This window comes from Herpailurus yagouaroundi, unplaced genomic scaffold, assembly GCF_014898765.1.
Source record: "Herpailurus yagouaroundi ecotype Mexico unplaced genomic scaffold, PumYag 197, whole genome shotgun sequence".
Lineage (NCBI taxonomy): Eukaryota > Metazoa > Chordata > Mammalia > Carnivora > Felidae > Herpailurus > Herpailurus yagouaroundi.
This window is the reverse complement of record NW_024412428.1, coordinates 665,117-671,547: the sequence shown is the minus strand read 5'-3', so window position 1 is coordinate 671,547 and position 6,431 is coordinate 665,117. Positions and strand designations below refer to the sequence as shown.

At 49.6% G+C, this 6,431-nt stretch overlaps 1 long non-coding RNA gene across 1 annotated transcript; it reads left to right on the top strand.

The window, feature by feature from the left end:
* The first annotated feature begins 2,045 nt into the window (after positions 1–2,045).
* LOC121012708 (uncharacterized) lies at positions 2,046–3,202 on the top strand. The gene is made up of 2 exons (XR_005782244.1): positions 2,046–2,409; positions 2,890–3,202. It is a non-coding gene; the product is annotated as an uncharacterized LOC121012708 (long non-coding RNA).
* Positions 3,203–6,431: the final 3,229 nt, after the last annotated feature.

Below are 6,431 nucleotides of genomic sequence, written 5' to 3'. Positions count from 1 at the left end.
TTTTAAAAATGTTTATTTCTATATTCTGGAGGGAGAGAGACAGAGTGCAATCAGGGGAGGCGCAGAGAGAGAGGGAGACACAGAATCGGAAGCAGGCTCCAGGCCCTGACCTGTCGGCCCAGAGCCTGACCAGGGGCTTAAACTCACCAACCGAGAGATCATGACTTGAGCTGAAGTCAGAGGCTTAACCAACTGAGCCACCCAGGCGCCCCCACCCTTACTCTTTTCAATGTCTTCTTCTTTTTTTTTAATGTTTATTTATTTTTGAGAGAGCAGGACAGAGCACGAGCAGGGGAGGGGCAGAGAGAGAGGGAGACACAGAATCCGAAGCAGGCTCCAGGCTCCGAGGCGTCAGCCCAGAGCCAGACTCAGAGCTCGGTGTGGGGCTCCCTAAGGGGCTCAACTCACCAGGGGTGGGATCATGACCTGAGCTGAAGTCTACAGTCGGAGGCTTAACCCACTGAGCCACCCAGGCGCGCCTAAAATTAATTCTAAAGATTCAAAGTGAATTCACAGTTCTCACACTCACAGAAAAGTCTGTGTGTTAGTTGGGGTGTTGGAGCTTCAGGAACACAGCCCGAGCCCCCCGGGCCACTTCCAGCAGGGACGGCACATGCCGCTGGTCCCCGTGGCCGCTGCAGCTGCGTGTGTGTGTGTGTGTGTGTGTGGCTGGTACTGTGGCTCAGCGGGGCCTGTGTCCCCACGCCACGTGCCGTCCTTCCCAATCACAGACTCCTACTTTGTATTCCTGCGTGGAAACGGTTGAGAGGCGGCGAATCAGGGGGCGATCGTGAATACATCCAGAGAAAGCGTCCCCCACGTTTGGTGAACAGCCGACGAGCGTCTGCATGGCAAAGAGGCAGAGGGAGAGGAAGGCCCTACCTTTCCTGGTGCTGGCGGTGCGGGCAGGTTGCTGGCGACCGGCTGCACTGGACCACCCAGGCCGTGGCAGGTGTTGTAATCCCCACACCCCCCCCCCCAGGCGGAACCCCCGAGAGAGGCCGGCGGGAGCAGCCTGTGAGCTGCTGTTTACTGTCTGCGCTGCTTTACTAGGCACCACGCGGAACATCCTCCCATCTCAGTAATGAAGAGACACGCAACTGGCAGCCCTGAGACACAGGCAGCGGAGCCCAAAGTAGTCTCACTTCACGGCTGGGCGGCTCCGCTTCGGCTTCCGCATCCCAAGGCACCCTTACTTTCGGAAAGAGCTGTCGGACCCGTCGGTACGAGGCCAGAGTGAAGGTTGCCAGAGGGGAGGGAGTGGGGGGATGGGCAAAGCGGGTGAAAGGAAGTAGAGGCACAGGCTTCCGTTCGCGGAATGAGGAAGCCGGAGGGATCAGAGGTGCGACACGGGGAGGACAGCCGGCGGTGTCGTCGTAGGGTTGTGTGGCGACAGATGGCAGCTACACTTGTGGCGAACACGGCCTGACACACAGACTTGTCAGATCGCCGTGTCGCACACCTACAACGAACGTCATCCTGTGCGTAACTGTACTTCAACGTTGTTTAGTTGTGGGGGGAAAAAATTCTTTTTCATGGTGAAAAAAATAGTGGTCTTTGCTAACTGTGGAACTTGGTGCTCGGGAGTCCAAATAATCCGGACGTCTCTGTCCAGCCCAGCTTTCTGCGCGGCTGGAATTATTCCGTGTCCGTGCTTTCCAATATGGCAGCCCCTGGAGGGTCCTGGGCACTCGCAACGCGGCTAGGGTGCCTGAGGGGCTGGGTTTTTATTTTTACTTAATTTTAATGAATTCCAGTTTAAACTTAAGTAGCCACACGTGCACCAAGTTAGAGCGAGTCCATAAAGTCAAAAGAATTTTTTGTTCAGTTAGGAAATCTTACCGGCTCCCACAGCAGCTCGTGAAACTCGGTTTCCTCGTCGATACGGATGCGGACCAGGAGCGCAGAAGCCCGCGGCTTCCTGGTTCCCGCCAAAACGAAGGTTCGTTTTCGCATTTCATTACAAACGGGACTGATTCAAAGCTCTTCTGAGTGAGCAGGTCGCTCAAAAAGTTCAGCAGAAGGTAAAAAAGGGAAAAGATCAACAACTAAATGGAATCACACACCCTCCTAAAGGATCCGTTTGAAGCTTTCATGTGTAGGCAACGAGAATGACACTTTTTCCGTCAAGCTATACACAAAATGAGTAACTGCAAATCACGGGATCCCACAGACGTGTGTCTTACCAGGAAGACTTTACAACGGTTTAAAATGTAGACTTTGTTAGAATTTTATTCAAAAAAATGGCTCCCAAACGTTTTTAGTCCTCCGACCTGGGACAAGTTAATTAACGTCTCTAACCCTCAGTTTGTTTGTTACACAATGGGATGATGATGATAGTACCTACTTCACAGGACTGTTGTGAGGACTGAATAAGATAAGAATTAACGAGGCTTTAGCCCTCACATGGTAAGCATTCAGGAGTAGATAAATAAACGGTGGCTGTTATTATGTTGTTGTCACTCCTCCATAAAGTGAAGGCTAATCATCACGTAGAGAAGTCCAGAGGCTCTCCCGGGTATCAGTCATACCCTGGCATTCTTAATTTAGACAGCCAGAGATGGCTAAACTCGCTAGGACTTCTAATTGTCCATTCGCGATGGTTCCTTCACACTCCGTGTGCTCGGGAGGATCTCTGCCTATTTAAGATATAGGCCATTGTCCAGCCAACAGGGTATCTCACTTGGATACAAGGAATCACAGAGTTTAAGGAGTAAATTTATGGATAAAGCATTAACCTTGTCCTAAACGCCAAGGCCTTTGGGGATTTATCGGTCTTTACCTTACAAAAGTGGAGTAAATGCTATGTACGTACTCTCTTTTAAGGATAAAACCAAAAACTGAACTTTTACCTGCTAAAATACCAAATCCGAAACTTGTGTTTTAAAGGCTGGGTCGGCGTTCCACGCTCAGGTGTCCTGTTGGAACCACTGTGTGACGATTATGTGGCGAAGAGATGGGCTGGTAATGAAAGTGAATTAAACATATCTGGGGATACACTGTTGTACATCTGATGTCGTAAGAAAAACTCTCATCCAGACTCGATAATTTAAAAATATGTGTGCGTACCTACACCCATACATACGCGCACAGGTGTTCACGTGGCCTTACCTGTTTTGAATGTTGTATGCAGGGAATACAGGGGAGATCGTAAGTAAAATTACATCCAACTATGCAAATTTAATGAAAATTTTAAATCTAATTTTCATCAGAGCCATCCGGTTTTAATCATTTCCTGCTTCCCAAATCAAATCTTTTGAAAGGGCTCTCCCAATGCGTTCCGCGAGCGACTCACATGAGCCCCGGCGTCTCCTCTCATCTTGTGCCCTTTATGACCCTCTTTTAGTGAACAATGGATAACATTGAAATAGATTTTTAAAAGTTGTTTTATACTGTTTCTTAGCCTTGGGATATAAAAGTCAGGAAAAGGAACAACTTGCTTTTAAACAAAGTGAAATCAAAACGTTTTGCCATCTTCCACTCTGAAATAGCCACTGGGATGAGCTGGGTGTTCAGTGCACGGGTGATCCTAGCACGGGCTCCCTCTGTGACTCCTTTCCGAGAGCAGTTTACAACAACCCTGTGAGGCTGACGGGGAGCCTGGAAAGAACCACCAAGGGCCAGTGAGAGCTCGCAGCCTGCCCCCAAGGACCGAAAATCCATCCAGAAGCCCCCAGAACAAGCCTCTGAAGCAAAGGAGAGGCTTTCTCAAGCACCCAGACCTTTCTCCTGTCCTCGCTTTTTTCCTTCCCTCCCCTCTTGACCTCAGTCACCACTGAGTGATCACACAGGTCTAGGTGCTAGATGTAGGGATAAACAGTTGAATGGGAGTAGCCCGTGCCCTTCAGGAAATCACAATCTGATGAGGGAAAGAGATAAGTAAAACTCACACACGCCCACCCAGAATAAAAATCGGTTTATGATTGCTGTGCTGTGTAATAGATGAGCTCCTGGTGCTGGAGTGGGACCCGAAGCTCCCTGGGGCTCCCGGTGTGGGTGACTTCTCCATTCTTGTCTCGTCTTCCCAGAATGTTGATTGCAGCACATTCTTCCTGGGCTGCCAGAGGATGGCCTTTGTACCGCTGATGCTGGCCTCATTCTAAATAGATTCCAGCCTCCCGCAGGGCACCAATCCTTGCTCGGCATTTGGCTGGAAAGCTGTGGAGCACATGATGCTGCCCGCAAGAAGCCCACCGGTTAGTGGAAAGCAGTCGATCGTAAATCACCAATAAGCACAATGATATGTCAGGGGCAAGATATTCTGAAAGCAAAGAGAAGGGCAGTGGCTGAACCACATTCAGGGAGCGTGGGGAAGGAGTAGATGCATAGCCCACCAGACTCCTGAGAAGTCCACTAGATAAGGGGACCCCAACCATGTTCATTTTCACTCGATTCCCTCTCTCAAGAGGAAAAACACATCAACAGCGAAAATAGATACAGGCTATATTTACTACACTATCAAAACTTGAAGCTTTACATAGAATATAATGGTGGCCAGAAGAATCTTGCCTCTCAGAAGCAACTGTAAGAAAGTTGTGAGTTTGTCCGTGTATTTGGTTTTGGTTTTGGAGTTTGTTTTGGAGGGGCTAGCTTTTTTGCTCGTCTGATTCTTTTAGAAATCTCAGCAGAATAAATAACAGTTGGCAACAAAAAACATCAGTGCTGGTCTGCCCCAGCAGTCAAGCTCTCAAACAATCTTCAGGAGCCCTCAAAAACAGAACACAAAAAGTACCTCCACCGGGGAAAAGGGGGGTGGGGGGCAGAAAGAACAACAACAACCCCCGAGCCTCTACATTTTTGGAAAAGTCCAGCATGCAGAAGAAGCCTCCTTGCTTGGCCTACATCTGCCTATTGGTAATTTGTAATTCAGGTTAAAAACAAAACAGAAGTGGGCATTGTTCTGATACTTGCCCTGATAACATCCCAAGAAAACTCTAGAGCTGGCAAGAGAGAAAAGCAGATAATGGTCAATGCTGTCATTTGAGTTTAAAAAGCACTGTGATTTTTCTTTTAAAGGAACATCTTCAGTTTCCAAGACCGTACACATGGTTTCTGACCGCAGCTCAAAATTTTCCACTGGGCTCCCTCCTGAGAACACCGCTCAGCGGGGAGTGTGCGCCGCCTGCGCGCGTCCAGCCTCCCCGCGGGGCCCTTTGCAGAACCAGGGGCTGCCGCACCCCACACCGGAAGCCCAGACCTTACCTAGCAGAGGCTCGCTTTATCCGCCACACTGCCACACCCCCATCAGACGTATTTTCCGTTTCTCCTTTGCCTATAAAAATGAGAAGGATTCATCAGGTTGGAATTTAAGGCCTTTATAATCATAATTGATCCTTCTAGGCTGATCAGAAGAATATATTTATTAAGTGCTCTAAAGTTAACACAATGAACATTCACATATAACATATTATTTAATCCTTCAAATAGCGCTTTGAAGAAACTGTTATGGCCCCCACTTCGCAGTGAGGCAGATTCTTAGAGAAGTAAGTTGCCTAGGGTCACGGGGGTGGAGCCTCGGACTCTAACCCCTTCTTCCTGCGGTTGGATCTCCCCCCAGGCTGCTACCTGCTGTTCCCCAGGGGGCACTAGCCACCTGCCCCGGCGACTCACTCTGCCTGGAGTTACACTGCCTGTTTATCTTTGCCATCCTCATTCGTCCCCTCTTCGGCAGTGCCCGTCTCAGTCACCCCGGCTGCCACGGTGCCTCCCAGGGCTAATCCATATAGGGCCGTGCTGGGCCTTGTCTCTGGGGCTTTGGCTATCGATGCAGCTGGGCAGAAAGGGAGCAGTTTTTCAGATTTGGCTTCAAACCTCAGCTCTGGCCTTTAAACTGTGTGGTCTGGGGAAAGTTACTTCACTTCTATGACTCTCCATTTCATCGGCTCTCAGGGGTGCACCACAGTGCCAACCGAACAGGGCCGGCCTGGCACAGAGGTGGGCTCACTCTGCAAAATGCAGTACCCTGCACAAATACTCAATGAGAACCGGCATTGAAATAAGGAGTCCATTAAATACACACACACTATGAGACTTCTGCTTAACACGAGCCTAAACATGTGCATTCATCTCTGCCCCGGTGTTACATGCCAATTAAATGACAGGGGGAAAAAAAGGCGTAAACTCCTAAGAACAAAGAAATGGGAAGGGAAGGGGGAGGGCCGGAGGATGGCACATCGAGTGTATGAAGACATCATACGAGACAAGTATAAAGCTTTTTTTATACAGAAAGACACAAAAGTGTATTCCCCCTGTTCTCTTTCTCAGGAAGCTACTAGAAGATGCACTTCAGCCAAATGGGGACATACAGCAGGAAAGAAGACATGGAACCCAGAAGGCAGAAGCTCGGACCTGGGGGAAAGGCAGAGGGCCCCGGCTGGCCGCTGGGCAGCAGCCAGCCGGACCCAGTCCAGATGGGAGCAGGGCAAGGGTGA